Genomic DNA, 22,019 nt, shown 5'->3' with positions numbered 1-22,019 from the left:
TGGGGGGGGGGGTGACAGTAGAAGCCATTTGGCTTGTGAAGAGCAGCAGATCATAATGTTTTCCGGAAGTAAATCCCAGATCAGTATTTTAAAATGGACCATAACATCAATTATCTGGGTCATTTCAAAATCAGATTTCACACCATAAATAAAAAGAGCCCTCACTGTATTATTTTATATTGGCAGTAGGTCAGTCCGCAAGGACTTGACTTGGGGACCAGTTCATGACCACTTTGGACCAAATAATGGAGTCTAAACACTACCAGTTCATCTCCTGAACACTGCCAACATGCCCTTGGGCGAAGTACCAAACGCTACAAGGTACTCCTAGGGTGTTGCTATGTGACTGCCCTTCAGTCCACCATCTCTCCCTTAAATGTTTGTTGTGTGTGTGTGTGTGTGTGTGTGTGTGTGTGTGTGTGTGTGTGTGTGTGTGTGTGTGTGTGTGTGTGTGTGTGTGTGTGTGTGTGTGTGTGTGTGTGTGTGAGCATGCAACCGCTCTAGCCTGTATGTGTCTGAAGTATATCAAATGGGAAAAAAAATCACACCGACGGATTAATAAAGTAACTTTCTTTAACAGCCTGGTGCTGAGCTACCGTTGCACAGCTAACTCAAGTGCATTAAGCTCTTTAACATTTTTTATGCAATTCTTCAAGCACTTAATCAAGATTTAACTAGTGTCATGAATTTGAAGACAGAAAATGATCATCCACAAAAGTTATCAAGGTCTACAAATAATATGAAGTTGTATATCGATATTATGTGTCATTGAGGAAATTATTATTAATAAACACAGTAGGCTAAACAGTACAGCAAGGGGCCTCAGGCCACAGGTGCAGTGATGGTGAACTCAAACCTCCCACGCATCATCTAAGGAGGCATCAAGGACACCCCTGTCACAAGCTATCAACCAACTGTTGTATTCTGTCCTGTTAGCCAGGTCATGTTTCCATTCCGTCAGTCTGTTCATGACTTTCTTTCCTTTGTTGGTCTTATGACTCACATCCCTTTCATTTCAGAGTGCCTGTTCATCGAGTGTTTCCCAGCCTGAGACTCCTGTGATTGTTCTGATTGTCCTCACCCATTATGACGCTTAGCTTGTGATGTAAAAGGGAAAGGAACATAGATGTTGCTAGCAACATAAGATGTTTAATCAATACGAATCCGATCAATCAACAAACGATACAAACAAAGGTATGAAAATCTAATTTAGACAGCAGGGATGATGAGTGCTACTCAATACAAAGAAATAAACAGAACAAAAGGGGACTCACCCAACTGTAGCTGGTAAGAACTGAATCTTTGGCCCATTTTCTCCTCAAATCTGGATGTCTCAGTTAACTCAGTACAAACTACTGCAATTTTGTGAAGCACATATGGCGTAGTGCATCTAAATGACAGCAACCTTGACTGACATTCTTGTGGAGCAACCACAGTAACTGGTGGGCTGGCGATGGCAGCAGTATTACCTGGATCTCATAATTGCCACCTCCTACTGAATTTTTTCAGTTCAGGATTATCGTGTCCAGACTGTTCCTTTCTTTGCGTCTGCAGAAGCTTCATCCTATACAACAATGAATAAGATAATGCACAGTCATCACATCAGTTAGGAGTTATTAATTTTGACTTGTTTCTCAGCCAATAATTACATTAATGCTGTGGCTAACTTACATTGAGAGGAGTTCAGGTCAAATGGACCACGAGTTGTAAAAAATCTTGTTTAGGTATTTAGGTATGATGAGTCTATGGTACGGCAGATTAACGGCACATTCATAGGGCACTAACATAGTTTGTGCATAGATGTTTGCATATATGTAGATGTATCTATCTCTGTCTGAGCTGGTTGTTTCTTTCATTTTCTGAACAAAATCCTGTACACTTAACATTTCATTAACATTTCCAAGCACATAGATATCACACTCAGGTGGAAGCTGTGAGGCGATGATATAGAAGGCAGGATGAGGTTATAGAAGACACAAGGAGGCTGATAATTAACCCTAGCATCACCTCTCTAACGCACACACACACACACACACACACACACACACACACACACACACACACACACACACACATATATACACATACACATACAAATACACACTTTAAAATCACTCCTACATCCCCATATGTACTGAGAACACAAAAATAGTTGCCAGCTCTGCGTGTGTGTTAGACTCTGCAAGGCATGTATCATACATTGATGTGTCCATATATGCATGTGTTAGGTTTGATTTATAGTCATCAGTTAGTAGCACAGATGTCAAGCGCCTCCTCATTTAATGATATGATAGGACCACAGAGAATCAATGTAGAGCACAGGAGTTGGGACTAGTCATCTTGGCTTGCTTGCAGTGACAGAACTGTGACAAGGTCAGTCAGTCAGTCATCTTCAGAGTACCACCGCTCTATCCGCCGCAGCGGGTCACGGGGAGCCGGAGCCTATCTCGGCGGCATAGGGCGTGAGGCGGGGGACACTCCGGGCACAACGCCAGTGCACTGCAGCTGTGACACGGTGATTGAGAGAAATTGTGATGCCATCTCTGTTTGGTTTCTTGCCTTCCTAGAATTCTTCTTTATTGTTATCATCTCATTTAGTTATTTATGTTTTTTGAACAGACATTAAAGACTTTACCAGACAGTAATATGGAGGTAATCCCTGAGCACCCACAAAGAAATGAAGTTGTAAGAAATGAGGGGAAATAATAGTTAACTAAGATTTTAAAAAAACGAAATGTTTTGGAAGATCAAACTTCACCAGTTCTGTTTTGTTGTTTGTCATGTGGTTCTGTGTGTGCTCAACAGATTGAATGGTTTTGTTTCCTCTTTTGAATCTCTGATAATTTAGTAAATTTATATTGGTTTAGCTCATTCATGTTTACATGTAATAAATTCATATTAAATCACCAAAACCAGGTGTACTTTTGAAGACTTTAGAGAATTACTGTCTGAAAATTTGAAAATTGTTAGTCATGCCCTGTTAAAGTGGGCAACTTCATAGTAACGAAGAACACTAAGCTAAGAATTTATTAAACAATTGGACAGAATAACTAATTTTCTTAAATGACAAAAATATATTATAGGATTTGGTACTAAAATCTTTCTATGAGAATTTGCTTTATATTTTGCTATGTACAATATATGCCGACTATTTTTTTTGAAGGACTGGATTAACTTTTGGTAAAAGCATCAGACAGCCAGGCAGATCCAGCTACATCAGTTTGAGGGATTGTTTGAATTAGTGTGGTTGGCTGTTTCCAGCTTCACCTGATGGATAACACTGTTGGAATTTACAGACAAGAAGTGATCATTTGAACACAGAAAAATAAATGCTATCATAACAGAAAGAGATACACATGAGAAAAACAGAAATACAGAGAAAGCATGCATTAAGAACACTAATTTTTTTGTAATTTATTGTTAGACTGTAACATTTACAATAAATCTTCCAATCTATAAATACCTTCAATCTATATCCATCTCTATTTTATTTCTCAGAACCTAGTAACTAGGTTAACATTTATTCTAAATCATATTATTAAATTAATACAACCCAAAATTTTACTCACTCTAACAAACAAGCATTAACTCCAGCATGTCAGCATTTGGGACCGGGGTGTACAGTTACTTATTCAGTGTCTTCTAGTTGTGATTGTAGTCGGGATGCTTGTGCTCCAACTAGATGCCTAAATGTAAGGTAGGGCATATTTTTTAAGAGCAACTTGTCAACATGTGGTAAGACATTTTAGTAGCAACTAGTTTGTAATCAATGAGCCCTGCATCAAACGTATTATCCAGAAACATGTCCAAGAGTATCAAAATGACCCAATTAGGACCACTGCTTTGGTCTATGTATACAGTATGTAGCCTGCTTATGTATGTGTTTCCCATTTAAGAATTAAAAACAAATTGTAATAAATAGAGGAGAGGTAGTGAATATATTGTTAGAAGGATGCTGAGTTTTGAACTGCCAGGCAGGAGGCCTAGAGGAAGACCAAAGAGGAGGTTTATGGATGTAGTGAAAGAGGACATGAAGGTAGTTGGTGTGAGAGAAGAGGATGCAGAAGACAGGGTTAGATGGAGGCAATTGATTCACTGTGGCGACCCCTGAAGGGAAAAGCCGAAAGGAAAACAAGATAAGAACATAAGAATGTATATAGGTTTATGTACAGTTTTTAGTGTCCTCGCTTCCATTTATCCTAGTTCTCACTGCGACAAAGAGTTAGAGCACAGTGGTAATACAGGGACGAAGACCAACAGCCAACAGTTCAGTGTACAGTAGTTCATAAGAAGACAAGACCTCTACATTTCCTCTTACCACTCCCAGTACCATCTCTGTCACTGCCAACAGTAAGGTAGCCCTCAATGACATGGTTTTTCCATTTTGATCTTGTTAGACAGCTTTCTCTTACTGTCTGATGATTGTCAGGAGACACAGATGTTATTATCTCCTCTCCATCTTGTACTGAATTCTTTCCCATTCTCAAGCACTATGTTTTTCTCCAAAATTCCACCGTGATGTTTCTCGGTCTATAAGAAATGTTGGTCCGCTTCAATTCAACCAGCTAATGTTTAAACAGTGGGGCTATTAAGTTGTTACAGTCAGCTGTAACAGTCAGTCAACATTTTCCATGATTACCGTAGAAAAATGATAAGTTAAATTGGAAAAAAGAGCGGAAAAAAAGAGAGAAATAAGTAGAAGCTCATGCGTGTGTGCATGTCGCACATGCGCATAACATCAACGGTGGCATCTAGCAGCCGTTATCAGAGGGAACTCATTAAAATTTAATGGCCAGGCCAGACAAATAGCGTGTTTTCAAGAGAGCTCATTTCAGCAACTTTCAACAGTTGACCACAGATCATTTTGGGACAATGCATTTCAAATATAGTGTAGTTGGGCGTCTGGCCGATGTGTGAAATTAATTCAAGAGTATAATAGTGGACCTTTAAGGATTTTGTTCATCAATAACAGTCATTGAATTAACTTGCTAGATTGCTGTTCACAACGTGGTATATAAATTATAGCTATAAGAAAAAAAATTTCAGATGTGTCGCAATCCAGTTTATTTTTGTAAATAAATAACGGCACATTCATTGGGGACTAACATAGTCCCCAATGAATGTGTCAACTGGTTCCGCGATGAGTTTGCATCTTATCTGGGGTGTACCCAGATAAGATGCCTGTAGCAAACCGGTATAGGCTCCAGCAACCGATGACCCACAAGGTGAATAAGCTGTAGACAAAACAATTGCAATCATCTTGTCTACAAGAAAATGGCTGGATGGACGAACAAGTGTAGCTGTCCTCTCTTCATCAGACACAATGTAGAGCAAACCAGGGACAAAGACCTAACGTTTAGCTTGTGTTATCAAGGCTACTACCTAAGGTTACATAGTTTAGATGTTTAGCTGGCTAGCCTCATGCTAATAGATCAAATCTCCTTATTATTTGCCCTGAATTTCATTATTACTTACATTTTCACATTAGAAAGAGCAGTGAGGAAACAACTTCAAGGGATCAGGACAGGTGGCAGGTAGAAGTAATGCCCATGATGAGGCTTCACAGGTGAGTTATTCTAATTGATAATGGAGAAATCTATGGGATAAGAGTGAATCTGAGATTAATTTCTACAGCTGTGCCAGAACTGCTAATTTCTATTTTAAATGTCTCATTTTTATGCATTTTCTGTCTTTGCATCCAAAACCCTCTGAAATGCCTGGAACGCGGCTGTAGCCCACGTACTTCTTTTTTCAGTTGACTTCTTAAAAACCAAAATTGTCTGGATGTTGTGATATCCAATTAGCAGAACAACAAAAGGAAGGGCTGTTTATGAATTTAGGAGTTTAGGAATCTTAAACAGGTGTGTTTAACAAGAAAGACATATGATGGGATCTTAATATCGGACAGTCTGACTTCCTCACTTAAAAAAATTATGACTAAGCCTCTGATGTCTTTTATTAGAGTCTTTTTACCAGACATTCAAGTGTGACCATTCAGGACAGCTATAAACACAAATGATTCACATTGAGAATACCCACAAGTTTGCACAACAGGAAAGAAAAGCCTACCTACGCAATGAGAGACATGCAAAGAATGACAGCATAACAATGTACAAATGTTGTTTGTTAGTTTACTGTGAAGTTTGGTATTATAGGTTTTATCCTTTTGGGAGTTCAGTCCCTCAACAACCTTTAAGCTTTTAACCCAAACTGAATATAAAGCCGTTCAACACTCATAAATAATGCAGGATGTGTAAAGTAGATGCATTACATAGAGCTCTATTGTTCAGACACTCTGTTTAATGAATAGTCCTCACTAAGAGAGCCATTACCTGAAAGCAAAGCCTTCCCAAATGTCTCCTCCTCCCCTGTGCATTAGTTGACCATCGTCATTGTGCTAGCAAGTCATGGGCTCTGGCCTGGTTCTGACAGTCTAATGTTCATGCTCAATAAATTGTGTAAGAATTGCTCTCCTGGGGGACATGAACATGACAATGGTCCGTGGGTTATAAGTACTCGTTCATGGACAAAACTGTGAGTCTGCTTGCCCTTTTCCTTTGAAAAAGGAAAACAGCATTATTATTCATCCTCCAGTGGGAGATGAAGAGTGTAAAAGAAAGAGCAGAAGGTATTTTTTGTACACAATATTTTTAAGAATCAGTAACACTGAAATTAGAGTGCTGTGATAAATGAGTCAATGGACACAGCATCTTTAATTTAAATGAAAATGTGCTTGTATTCCCACCTAAATGAGAGCCAGCCGCGGAAATTAAAAAATTTAAATTGCTGCATGTAAGAAGCCATGCTATCATTTTTTTTTGTTTTTCTTCAGTTGCAATAGACAGCATCAGGTCAATTGTAGTCACATGTGTTGGCCGTTTAAAACATGATTTATTTCAAAAGAATCTGGAGATTTCATCGACAAATCTCCTTTTTCCTTGAATCAGTAAACTTTTTTCATCCCGATTGAACAGCAATGGCCAAAGACAGTAAAGTCACATGCTGAAAATTTAAAATCATCACATTTTAATTTAAAATCCAAGTTACTGATCAAGCACTAATTAAAATGTCTGTCGTGGGACTGCATTAAAAGTGTTGTTAAAGAGGAAGCAAAATTTCATTTTTTTGTACATTGAGATTTGAGATAATTTCAATTTATAACTGTTACTTTATCTTGGAACCGACCTTTTCTTTTAATTTCTTCCATTTCCTGCTGAATGAATCATCCCCATTTTGTTTGGCTAAATTATTTTCTCTCTAAAAGAAAATCGTAAGAGGACAGGTTGAAAAATTCTTGTATAAGCAATTAACTGTAATTGCTAATGCTGTTTTCGACTATTTCTTAAAAGCGTCAGATTTTTTATCAACAAAATACAGCAGCTTTTTCCACCAGATGGTCAATTAAGTTGTCTTTAGTAAATAACTGTTTGGTGCTGGCTATAGGGTAAAGCACTAAGAAGGACACAATATCAAAACAATTAATGTAGCTAAAAAATGCTTAATCAGTAAAGGTGAGGAGATCTGCAGTATTGGGTGATCATTCTCCGTTAGCTCCTCATTAAAGCGATTCTTCAGTATTTTTTAAAGCCCCTTTAAAGAATGTTGCTCACCAATGTAGCCAAAAAGTGCAGCTATCACCACAAAATTACTGATTAAAAATTAATAAACTAGAGGATAAATTACAGTACTCTGAAAGTAGGTCAACACAAATTTAGAAAAGTACTGTACAATCTTGACTTGTTTCATCTTCTCCCCTTGTGACTACTCCTCAACTCTGATGATCCTCGGGCATCATTTTTTTGCACAGATGCTACTTGAGAAGTAATGTGTTGCCGACAGCTACATCCTGGAACACCATGAATGTCAGGAATCAGTTGTATGAAAGGAAGGCCAGTTGGGTACGTGGGTGACAGGATTTCGGATGTAGTATCACTGAGACCAAAGGAGTCGCAGGCAAATAGACAAGGCAAGTCTGAAGAGGAGGAGGTGGAGTATTTGTGTTTGTGTGAATTATTGGTGGTAGAGTTTCAGATATATTACACGATGAGGTGCAGGAGAGAACTATAAATACAAGCCTGCTGCCAGCTCAGTAGGTAACCTCCAGCCAGGTTGGAGTCGTTTCCATAGCAGTAAATGCCAATTATCTAATGTATTGGCCTGCTACAACCCCTCCTTTTATGTGTTCTTGCTGAAGGATCCCCTGTAGTCTCACCGCATGCCCACTGATGTACAATTGATTGGAGACATATTCTATTTCTGCAAGCAGACCCTCACTCATTTTCTCTATCTTGGTCTTCCTTTACCCCCGATCCTCCCTCTACCTACCTCCTCGTTGTTCTCTATCTGTTTTCCTCTGCCTTTGCTTTTTATCTCCTTCCATGCTTCCTTCTGTTTGTTCGGTTTTTCTGTCTCTTCACTCTCTGAGAACTGGCCACAGGCGTGTTGTCAGGCCACTCTTGTAAAAATCAATGTTATCATTCTAATTCAAACTGATATCAAAAGGCACAGAGCCATTTTTCTTTAGAGTCATCATGAGCTCATGTTTTTCTGTGCCATTTATTTTTTGTTGTTTGGTTCATTCAGTCTTCTCATTTAGAAGATTCTTCTGGGCTTCAGTTGTCCAGCATGTCTGAACAGAGTTTAGATGTTACATTTGACGCTGACAAATTAGGCAGAGTAGAGTAGAATCCATTAATTCCTCTTTATGGAATGTGTTCCAGTGATAAGTATATTGGCATACACGGCACTTCTGCAATAACACAGGGAAAATGCTCAAATCTTTCATAGACTCGGCCAAGACTAAACAAGCAGTTAAGAAGCCTCAGAAGCCTAAATTTCTTAAGTATAATGCTGGGGATGGGGAGCATAATCTATGGTTCAATTATGCACTCATCTTTATTCCATTTTAAGTCAGACAGTATCACTTTCTTTATGTAATTACTGCAAATCAACAATCTCCCCGACCACCCCCCTTTCCCCCGCTCCCTTTTGGCTGCACCAAACCACTAAAGCTATTCCACACTCCTCCAAAAATGCATATCAGCATGTTTTGCCAATTACACAGTCATTTGTGAAGCTGAAATGCTGTCCATTCATATGAGGAGATATTTGAGGCCTTGAGGCACTGTTGCAGTTCAATATTAATTACATAATTCGACCATGTTAGCACCAAAGCAGACATTTTGTGGTTGGATAACTTACAGTCTACATGGTAGTTGATTTACCAGAAGCCTTTTGGAAATGCCATAAGTTGTTTATGATCATTTGCAATGGGCAAACTCAGCAAAACACAACTACAAACAACTTCTTATGTTGAAATGTTTATACTTTAAGCACTTAAAAGCACTTACATCACAATGCATTGTACTATCAACACACTTTCCGGGTGTTTTTCAGGTACTAGAAGTCTATCATAAACCAATTACTTAATGTGTATCAAGATGTTCACCTCTGTTTCTCCTCAGCAGTGCACTCTGTTGTGATGGTGACTTGCAGTTAAAGAGTAGTTGTAATGTTCAAAGGCAGTCACATATAATCTATTTTTTTATGTGTGGTGGGGGCAGTGAGGGTGTGAAACATATTTGTCATTGTTTATTGCACAAAGTCAGCCTGACAGTTGGACAGGACCTGTTTGTCACACTGAGAATAACATAGCTGTAAAAAATCTCTGTTGATTCTTCTGGTTACAATGAGAACCAGTCTCTAGTTTGTTTTGCTGTCTGTCTGCTTACTGGTTTATTTGATTTAGTACAAGACACACTTTAAACTGTAAATAATTCAAAAGACAAAATGGCCATGCAGAAAATAAACTATGTTAGAAAGAAAATAAATTAAGGATTTCACACTGGTCAATTCAGAGTCACGTGAGCCGTAATCAAATTCCCCCTCTACCATTTTACTGTGTCTTTTCACTAAGGTTGTCTGAGTTTAAGTGAATTAGTGATATGAGTTTGCAGTCTTTCTCTTGGAACATTTAGACTGATGGTGTAGTGAGAGGACAGGCTGTGCTGTGACATTGCAAAGCTTTTCCTGACACTGTGCCCGTTAATGGTGGTCTGAAAAAAATACCATAAAAGTGTCCTCTTGGATGCATCTGCGGTATATAAAACATAATGAGAGGTTCCTCTCAACTGGACAAAACACAATTAAGTTCCCTCTAGAGAAGGGGTCACCAAATGACAGACTATGGGCCAGTTCTGGAACAGGAGATTCTATCCAGAACACAAAGCACTTAAACATAATGGTGAAAAAAGATAGGCCCATTGTTAGTTCTATATTAAAATTTCTCAACAAAATGATTCACATGATTACCTTTCACCAGGGCAGGGTCTATGCATTGCAGAATAAGTGTTCTTCTTTTAGGTTGGTATTGAGCATGTTAACCTTGAGCTAAATTGCACAAATTTGAATTTCATTGTTCTTTCACTGTTTTGGGGGGCTGAGGGTTGGGGCCTAAGACATTAACAGGAAGAAGACGGTTGTCTTAGTGGATGTCTTGTAATTGCCGTTTGCTAGCCATGATCTATTACATTGGGATAAATGTTTTTATGATCCCTTGAAAGTGACCCTACCATATAAGGAAAAGTAACCTCTAGGCAGCCTTTCTACCGAAGCACTCATAAATCCCCACACCCTGGGGCCGTGGACCGGTACCAGCTTGTGAGTCAATTGGTACCGGGCTGCACAGAAAGAATACATAACTTAAATTTTACATTCCAATTCATTTATTATCTGAATCAAAACAATGTTTTGTTTTGGAAAATTACCAGATTCTCTCCACCACATCTGTCTGACTCCCTCTTGATGCATGTCAAGATGTTCACCTTGGTGACATGGCTACCTTCTTAAAGGGTCTACTCCGGCAGTAACACAGAACAACACATTACCGCTAACCTGAAACTCCCAAGCAAGCAAAATAAACCAAAAGCAAAGTTTGGAAAGTTTCTTCGTGCAGGGTAAAACAGCCAATGAAGGGGCAGAGTAAGAACCTATGACTTCAAAGAAAAAATATCTGTTTTTATGCTGGCTGTATCATTTCATTTTGTTGTATTCATCAGCCATTAAAGGCCAGACTGTGAAAATATTGTAGACGTTAAATTGGTCCCTGGCACTGATCTAGGCTACGCTGACAGTGTGGAAAATAAGGTGTCCAATAAATAATATTCTAGTTTTGTTATTTATGTCAGATTAACAACTAAATAGGTTAATATTTACTTTTTTTTTTCATGTTCTTTGCTTGGTCACTTTCTTTTCTTTATAGTGTTTCCGTTAACATCCTCTTCAGTCTCCTGTTACCTTACCTGCTGGCTCTGGTTTGGCTGCCCATCCCAGCACCACTCCCCACTAGCATGCTCCAGGCACTCTGTGCCTGAAAGACCTCCTCCTTCTAGCAATCCAAAGCTCTAGTGCTGGCAAAAAACATCAGCAATCCCTGGAGGTCAGGGCTTTTGGTTTGGTATGGACAAAATCTAGCTAACTGAGAAAACTAGCTAAAAGCAGCTTCTGTTAACAGTTATTTAGCAACAAATAAAGCTGTCCTACAGGGAACCCTATGAATTACAAAGACTTAAGGCAGAGCAGCCAGAGGACAGAGAAGAACCAGATAACATTTCCTCCATAAAATATGATCCAGTTTCATCAACATGGTGTGTTACATGGTGCCTTAAAGCATTACGCAATTCTCACTAGAGATCTTAGCCGCCAAGTGCAAAAACAAGCATTCAGGGCACAGAGTGGGAAGGACAGAAGAAACATTCTTCCTAATACAAGTCAGTGCGTTATATAAAAGATTTTGAGGCTCTTGTTTTTAGAGTTACACAATCAAGGTTCTCCTGTACAATTTTATTAGGGCGCTGATGAAAAAAAATTTAAATCTGTGTATGACTTGGCTTTTGCAGCATGTTTTTTTTTTTCTTCACAAATCACACTCTTAGGCCGATCTAAAATAACCAAGTAAAATTTACATATACAACAATGAGGATAAAAATGTTAAGTTCATTCAAACAGTAAATGAAGAAGTCTGTTTTATAAATAAATTACGAGATCATGCTTTTTTTTTTTTCGGAAATGACAAAACGAGTGAGGAATATAACCTCATGAACAGTAAAAAAAAACAAAAAAAACAAAAACATTGCTGTACTTTGGTATAAAAAATTCACAGACAGGGCAGTTTGGGTGCACACAGGGTTGACATGATTCCTGGTACATGGTAAACACTTTAACCTTCAAACTCTTAGATTTTCAAAAACAATTCTTAGAAAATTGCAAAACATTAAAAAGGAACAATTTACTTGTTTATGACTTTTGATGCAGTTCAAATTTTAATGAAATCCCTGCCACCTTTTGTGTGATATGACATGAACACGGCAGAGGAGGGAAAACGATCAGCTTGATGTGACTAAACACAGCATGAATCTGCACCTGCACACAGCCCAAGAGCAGCACGCTGTGTTTCTATCCAACACAGAACCATCATGGTTTATTACTATTCCCGACATTGGCTTCTTTTAATTTTAAAGAATGCTTAATCACTGATGAACTGAGGTTTGTTGTGTCACTTGTCGTTCCTTTCATCAACTGCCTTCTTCAGTGAATTCCACTTGCTGTTTTGCATGACTATATATTCTTTTTCTCAACACCAGGTCAGTAGCTTATATTCCTAAAGCAAGTAACTGCACATTGTAATTGACTTAAGGCCGAAATTTCCCCTCTCTAAATATTTTAATTCTACTGGTTCATGTGTGTAGTTTTTCAATTCACAGCGCTATTGTAACCAGCTTGAAAAACAACCATAGTTATGGGGATTACTGATGTATTCTCATCCTTCACCCACAGCCACCTATCATCATAATGTCAACATCCATATTTTTGTCTCCTTTATCTGGGATTTGGTACTTTGGGATGAAGCAGCAAGGAAGGTTTACAGTTGTAATGACAGTATATCACGTTATTAAGGTATGTATCATACAGTATGTCTCATGACACTCAAAACAAACAATTATCAAAGTTTCTTTGAAGGAATTATTTGTTTCAGAAAATAAGTGAATCATGAATGCAAATGTTAGAATTTTATTAACAGTTAGTGATTATGAGAAAAAAATACTTTCTTTAAGCAATCAATACCAACTGTTTATTTCCACCTTGTCTGACAGAGTCATCGGGAGGAGTCGTCTGTGAATTATTCATCCATCCTCACTGTCATAAATCTGCATCAGTCTTAGAATGTTTCAAGAACAATTGAAGTTTTAGACTTGGCCGCTGTTAATTAAGTGCTTATTTGTTCAAAATACAAAATTACTTATGCGGACCATTACTTTTTGTGCAGCTGACTCTCAACAAACAGCCAGACAGCTTTTTATTTTTGGTTTAATTTTAGATGATTATTTACTTGATTTCACAGACATATTTCTCTTCATGTTTTAGGGGAATTTTGAGACCTTTTAATTTGCATCAAGTTTCAATGGGACCTTTCTAAGGACAAGACAGTTTCTTGGTGGTTTTTAATAATGTTCTCTGTAATGCTTCATCTTCTTGACTCATTTGTAAATGGTAAAGTTACTAATATGCTGGGATTAATACAATCAATTCTATATCAAAGATAGAACGAATGAATAAAATGAGTCTGCTGGGAAACTTGAATTACATGTTAAATACATAGGAAGCATTTCTTATATCGGTAATATGTTGTGTGGTACAACATATTACATATTATCTCTGGTGGTGATGTTCTCAAAGGAATAGGAGTGGTAACTTCAAACTATGATACAGCTGTTTGAAATGGATATACACTTAGAAAAGTTCTAGGCGGCACCCAACCTCAATGGAGTGTTTCGACCAAGAATCTGTGTTCCATATCACCTGCACTTTGGTCGACTGTGGTTGTTGTAAAGTGCTCAACAAATAAATATTGGATTGGATTGAATTATCCACAATACTCCCTATTTGATGGTCTGGCAGTAGTGGTCAAGCATTACCACCCGTCCTACAAGCTTCCAGCAAGTACCCTCTGGCCGACGTATCAATCAAGTTAATTTCCATGACAGTCAAAGTGAGACAATAAACATTCTCAACAACCTGATCCGTTTGTGTCTTTCTTTTCCTCAGTGTCAGCCTCTCTAAACCTTATGTCCAGGAATCTGATTTCTTGATCTCCTTTGGCTGGCATCGCTCATTGGAAGAGAATTAGGAATTTATTCTCTGCTGTACAGAAAACAATGAAGAAGTTATGAGAATGTTGCCTCATTTAATACTTGTTTACTATTGAATAAATATCTTTGAACCTCTCCTCTAACCTTTTATTTCAAACTTGAGTTTCATTCCAATAAAGTCAGTACGCTCAACCTAACAAATATTTTACAAATTAACTTTTTTCATCACTGCCACACCGTTCTTGGCACATTGAAATAAATTTTCAACTCGTCATGCATACAAAAGACATGTTTTGACACATTTCAGAATGGCTCTGGTTCCTAGTTACAAGTGACCTCTATGTAAATCAATTGAGAATCCATCTCATGTAATACATTTAATTATTAATTAATATTAATCTAACAAAGATTAATAAAGTATCTATCTATCTATCTATCTATCTATCTATCTATCTATCTATCTATCTATCTATCTATCTATCTATCTATCTATCTATCTATCTATCTATCTATCTATCTATCTATCTACATGGCACATTGATATGTTTTCATATGAGTCATCACCAACAAGAAAAATCAGATTTAAAAGGAGTGGAATGTCAGAATGACATTACCACCAGCAACAGACTAATCCTCACTTTTTAAAAAATTGCAAGCAGCCTCCCTTTTCAGTAAAGCTGGATTGTGCAAACAACCAATAGATGACATGCATTGGGTCATCATAATCACTTGATTATTGTGTCCCTAAAAAGTACTTTTTTTCCATAAATGAGTGAATCAAAAATCTGTGTACCATATCACCTGTCCCTTTTTAGCCCTACAGGTCTTGTAAAGTCCCCATTGAGCATGACTGTAAACATAATAACTAATACAATAATAACTAATACAATAACCAATTCCTTTTTATTTATGTTGGTGCTTACATCTAATCAAAACTCACTGTGTTATCAGATCAGAAAATATGTTTGCTTGCACCAGTCTTACTTTCTGGTCTACAACCTCTCTAGCTGTCACTCTGCTTCTAACAGTAACGATATTTTATATACTCACCAGAGGTCAGGACATCATGAACATAAATCATTTAAGGTATTGGAAAAATTACAAATACGAAAGTTGGGGTTTTTTTTACAGACTGCCTCAATACCATCGTAAAATCAGACAACCTGCTTCACAACAAAAACATTCATTCTTTCATTCATTCATGTCTAGAAGCTCAGAGAGTTGCTCTGACAATGTTAAGTTGCACAAATAAAATGTATTTAAACTGGATCATTGTCAGCTCAGTCAACATGTCCCTGCACCGAAATCAATGCACGTGTTGCCATGTTGCATTATCTGTACTCACAGCCACCTAACATAACAATACTAATACTAATTTAAGCAAATCCATAGTTATTCATGGCACTCCTTTTTCATTTCATGAATGACAGCATTACCTGGTCTGCATTTTTGATACTGTCTCCAGGCTGGAATTAAAGTGAGGGATTAGGTGTTACTTTCACTTATTTTGAATTTAGCTTCATTTTACCCTCATGAGCTTGCTCACATGTTAAATAAATCTAATCCTGGACGGGAATGTCATATGAGCAGACTATTTACACTTGACATTTTACATAACTACAGGAAAATCTTGTGAAGCATTCTTGCTTTCCACGACAATAAATACTGATTGAACATGATTTCATTTTCTAACCACGGTAAGACACTTGCAGCTGAGTCTTTCGACTTGTTGTTTGAGCAATTTAAATTTAATGTGGCAAAATTTAATACAGCCAACAAAATTTGATAAAGAACAGGCAGCGATTACGGGTGTGTGTCTCTCCCAGTGAGTACCCTGCTACCTCTATCAAGAACATTAACATGATAAAAGACTCCCCTCTGCACTACAAAGTACGCTGCTGAGAAACCGCATTATGATCTACACGTTGCCATATCAAAGACCTCCAAATGCGCACGGCAACTTGAAATAGATTTCTCCCATATGGTAAGATTTTGGTTTTTATTCCTCAGATTAATACAGCTGTCCTGTCTCTTGGAACATGTTTTTAAACACCACTCTAAATCAATTGCACCTATGCTCTAACCAGCTACAGGTGTTGCTCTAGGCCAGTGGACTATGCAGTTGCCATCTGTTTGGTTCTTTTTAACCTCACTGCAATATATTGAATGAAATAAGCCTCTGCCCTTTAAAGCGACAGTGTAATATCCATCCATGTAGAACTCTGCCCATACTTACAGATTTACACAGATGGCTTAGAGCTGCAAACAAAAAAAGAACACAATCCCTCTCTTTAACTGAATGAAAAAGGCTGCTGCTCTAAGAACCATCTGGCTGATTTGAGACTGCTGATGGTGACTAAAGCAATAAATGGTAATAACCAATCATCCATTAGTGTTGCATTGATTGCTTGCCTGATTCTCTCCCTGTCAATGAACATATAGACAAACAAACCTCCGTCAGAGTTGATTTATTAAGAACAGATTTCAAATTGGGGTGTTTATAGGCACAAAAATCACCTCGCAGCAGTTTTGTTAACATTTTATCCATTAAAATGTCAGAGGCTACTGTTGATTCCAAGCTATGTTATCTGTGCAAGCAAGGCAATGGGTAAGAACCATGAGATTCCTTTAACGGGTCAAACAACTGCCATATGTAGGTTCATCTATCATCTGCAACCCTGCTTGACTTTAGAGACGTGAGACTGATTTTTAACCTGTAGACCCGCTACTTAAAACTTTGCAACAACGTAATTGGCAGCACTTGCTGCCACTTCTTCTATTTCAACCTCCTTCCTTTTGTTTCATTTGTGAAATTGTCACTTTCTCAAACCTCTATTAAATGATAATGCTCGTATTTTTTATTTTTTTATTTTTGTTATTGTCAACAAGCCCCAAAGGCTATTTGAAAATCACTCCCTTGTTCATTTATTTACTACTCCCCACATGACAGAAAGCTCAGTATTTGAACAATTAATTGATATTTTGGACAATCAAAAATTTTACTTGTGAAGGAGAGAAGATGCCATGGAGAAAAATGATATTTCACTGTCTCACTCTGTTGGGGAGTCCCAAGTTTATTCTGCTTAACCACTGTTGCTCTGGATGAGGGATTCAGCTAAATGTTGTCATGGAGAAGCCTTAAAACAACACAATTCACATGCTTGTTGCATTTTAATGTGATCCGCAGATTAGCATACATGTGAACACTGTGATTATGAGGTGACTGCGTTATGTAGATTACCCACCTGTTATAATGATTCCCACAGGCAATTGGTATTTGGCAAGGACTCGTAAATTATTGACTCTAAACTCAGGTTTATTTAAGCTTTGTTTATAGAGCCTTAAGACTCTGCAGATTGTTTAACAGCTACAATCAGAAAACTCTATGATGATTGAGTGCTTGCATGTAGTTATGATTTAAAAATCCTACCATCTATGACATTAGTTTTTTTCTACAATTTACTCTTTTAGATGTTACCCAGACTGAATAAAAACTTTAGGGTTAATAGAATAACATGTTGGAAGTCACACAGGAGTATAGAGAAGCCTAATAATTATACACACTTTTTAAAAAAAGGGAAAAAAGAGCAGAAAACTGGCTACTTCTTGAGTGAGTTTGAGCAAGAAGGAAGACGTGGGTGGGGATATGAGATGCAGTGTGGTGATTCATGGGTTTGCTGACCCAGTTTGGAAGAACTTCAACACGTTTTTCAACAATCCACCCTGACAAACAACAATATGACCAGTTACAAACTAGTCATACTGCAGAGTTGGATGTAAGGGTTGTGACTTTATACTCTCTGTCTCCCTGGAATGTAGGATGGAGTGAGGCTTTTATCAGCAGTCAAAATAAGAAAACACAAAAAATCCAGTTTCCAGTGGGTATCAATGTTGTCAGTCCAGTAACGATGGGCTTTATATTCATACCTTTTGTTATGCAGGAACAACCCAATTTAAAAGTGGAGTGTTGATGATTTATTGCTTATGTGGATGTGCTGATTTTCAGGTCAACCATTTAGAGCTACACGTGGTGGTAAACTGGGCATTGTTCATCCAGTTGCTGAAAATTCTAGGTCAAAAAGTGAATCAACTCAGATAATCGATGCAATATAAATGAAAGGTTTACTTGCAGGAACTAAAGAAAAAGTAAAAACAGACACAACAACCACCTGACAATAGCCAAGAGGGATTCTGGCCTGTCATCAGTTTGCTCATTAAATTAATATTAGTCAGTCACAGCTGATGTGACCTGAGGCCAGTGACCTCCACATCATCTGAAAGTTTTTTCCTCAATGTTTTGCAAATAGCTCTCTTCAAATAAGAGGGGACATATTGTTGGTGTTGTAACTAAGCAATTCAAATGTTTGTCAAAAGACCAAAGTTAGTGGAGATGGACAACAGAATTAACAGTAGAGTACTGTGGCAAATCAATAACAATTTTAATGAGCATTATTCTGTGAATATATGCTACGAAAGAGGCACCTGAAAGATTTCCAGGGTGGATATTTTTTTATCATTTTTAGTAGATGCTTTAAACATCCATGTCAAAGTTGACCAAACTTTGGTCTGCATATTCTAATTGACAACATTCTATTATAATGCAGACTTTGTAAAGAGCTGTCACAATTTTAAATGCAGGCAAGTCTAAGCTTTTATGACAGCCTTTTTCACTATCTTTTTTTTTTTTAATTGAATGTAGTGTATGGCTCATGTTCTGAGTAAGTGATCTACATCAGAGGGTGGAACAAGTAAAAGAAATTGACACACATGAGGGTGTAATCAAAAGAGGAAAAGTTTCACTCAGAAAAATAAATGATGCAGAGTTATCCTGTCCTATACATTGAGTTGTCTTGTGAAGGCTGGCAAGGAAGCAAAAGCGCCCAATTAAAAATGTATAAATTTATTATGCAACTCTGCCACTTTGACTGTAAATCTTTGTATGTGAGAGAAAGAAACCAGATATTTTGTAAGTTAGATGATTTGGTTAAAGCCCAGGTCTTGTTATGAACATTTATATGTGGAGGACCATTACAGTTGCTGTCAATGACAATTTTGAATTAATACAGTGGGTCAAACCATAAAGTTAAATAAACCATTGATAAAGATACAGACATTGTGTTTGTGAGTTTATGGGAATTACAGTTTTGTATCATTACCGTTTTCTATTGTATTGTGAATATTGTAATATTCAACCAGACTTTTCTTAGAACCAAAGGTTTTCATCAATGCAGAGTCAATTCAGTCTGACAAGGTGAGTGTTAGTGTCCTGTGGTACAACGCAGACAGGACGACAAGGATTACTTTACATCAAACATGACTGTCCTTTGTACTGGAGGGTTTATTTAAGGCAAGTTCTCTTCTGACTTTCGTTGCTGAAAGGAAAGGCAATCTCCTCTACACTGCTGAGAGATTTTTAACTAAATAACAACTTGAGCACCTGACAAAATGCATTCAATTCATATAACTTATTCATGCCTATATGATTAAACCCATCCATGAGCTTAATTCCTTCATCTGACATTTCCCCACCACAACAAAACAACGACAAACACACATCTACTTTACAGGGCTATGGTACACCTTTGGATACTCCACACCATACCACATCCTGATTTCAGCTGGTCAGATAAGATCAAGGTGTGATGATGGTCATCTTAAATCTATTTACTGAGAAAGTATTCACAACAAATTGTGCATAATCATGTGTGATTACAGGCAAGAGAGCACTGGGTTATGTCCCAGTGCATGTCACACAAATGAAGAGGAAAATCATTTGAAATGCTCAAGGCTTTAGTTCACACCTTGCTGATGCAGACTGCATAGCAGCAAAGGTGGACAAGTCTTCTTTAAGAACTCATCTGTTACATGTAGCCAAGCATTATAAATAAACAAATTTCTTTCATTGCACCAATAATGAAGTCTTTCAATTCTCACCCTCATACCCCCCTGCTTGTTTGAATTATCCTTTTGCAACTACTGGCAGTAAACCAAATCCCCTATGGACTGAGAATAAAACACGTCATTAAAAGTCAAAAGCTTAAGAGAAACCATGTTTGTTGACAAAGATGTGGAGTGCCATTATTGTCCCTCTTGATAGCTTAATTCACTCTAATGTGGCAGTTATCTCTGTTGCCCTTTTCCCCATTCACAATGTGCTATGATTAGCCTCACTGGCCAGTGCACTGATAGAGGGAACAGATTGAAGTTTTTTCCAGGGCACATTTTACATCTTTCAAGAGGGTTACATCATGCATGTTATCGGTTATAGCATAAAACACACTAAATGAAATTAACAACCAAATAGTAGATAACAGAAAAATATAACAAGAGAGAAGCTGACAAATAGAAACTGTTTTAGTGAAAGTCTTGGCACTGAGGCTGTCAGGTGTAGAAGAAAGTCTATCTCTTTAATCTCTTTAGAGCTTGTAAGAAATCCTTGCATATCTGCCGACATTTTGGACAAGCTGCAGCATTGAGAGCCATCTTTGATTTCACCAAAAGTATAGTTTCTTTGCAGTATATAAACAAGGTGGGATAAAAGTGCCTCAAGGTCTGCATAAGGATTTAAGGACATTATTTTATCAAAGTGCTTCAACTGTGGAAATCAAAACTAAGCAACCTGAAGCTGCACTTCGATTTGTATTTGTATGCACTTAGATTTGTATCTTCCAGCTTAGTGCATGAATTTAAAGAGTCTACATGTGCATTCAAAAAGATGTCATGCTGGGTGGCTATAGTTTGAAGGTATTTGCTACATATCCACTGCAAAAGCAGTTGAAAGGAGAGTGTGTTCCATACAGTAGAGGAAGAAATTGGGCCAAATATTGTTTCTCTGGGACGTTCTTTTGGAAGCTGAATAGAGGGGAGGTTTTACAGCTATAAAGAATATTATTTGATGGAACAGTGGTCTCTTTGTAAAATTGCAGAGATAAAAAAAGGTTACCTGAAATATACTGTATGTTCAGGGGACGTTATGACAGTATTGCTGTCTTACTGGGAATATATCATTTAAAATTCTAATTTAAAAAGTTTGTGCAGATATAGCCTTCAATTACAAGGAAACTTTATTATTCAATTGAAAATGTATTCATATTTGAGTGAGTCCAGTTACCTGTGTGTTTACCTTGTTTTTGCTTGACAATTTGGAATTTTAACAAGGTTGTTAGCCACCTTGACATTATTACAGCAGATAAAGAGACATGTTATTTTAATTCTATTTCACTTTTAAAGGAGTTTTATTGGATTGTAGTGACATTCATTCAGTTTGAAAATGTGAGAAAAAATAAAGAATTGATAGCGCATTAATTTGACCTACTGCAGAAGTTTCAAGTTTTCTGTTTTCAGGACTGACACTGCAGCTGGACATTTGCTTAGAACCCCAACCAACATGGCAGCCCCAGACTCAAGAGGCCCCCAATACCAGCCATTTCTAGCAGCTCCCCCCAGCAAGCTCTATCCATAAACATCTTGTGCACTGCCAGCAGCCCTAAATCCAGCCTAATTCCTCCATCTCTTCCTTCTATTCCTTCTACCACAACAGTTGTCCATCCTCCTCTCTCTCTTCCCCCTCTAGAGTACCTTTCCACATCCTACACAATCTCTTTCTCCTCCCTCTCTTTGTCTTCCAGTTCTTCTTCCTCTTCCAAATCTTCCTCTCCTCTTCTCACAGCTCCTGAACTCTGGTCTGCTCGGTTGGTTGAGGGTAAAAATGCCTTCATCCTCAGGAGGAAGCAGAGAGTGAGTTAGGTTTCCTCATTGACCCCATTAGATAGGCCCACTGGGACTCAGCCCTCCCTCTGCTCTTCATCCCCCTCCTTTCCTCCATTTCTTTATTATCCCCTGTCTCCTAGCTCCACCTCCAGAATTTTCCTT

The sequence above is a fragment of the Antennarius striatus genome, chromosome 1 (assembly GCF_040054535.1).
Source record: "Antennarius striatus isolate MH-2024 chromosome 1, ASM4005453v1, whole genome shotgun sequence".
NCBI lineage: Eukaryota > Metazoa > Chordata > Actinopteri > Lophiiformes > Antennariidae > Antennarius > Antennarius striatus.
The sequence above is the reverse complement of the archived record's forward strand: the minus strand, read 5'-3'. Positions refer to the sequence as shown.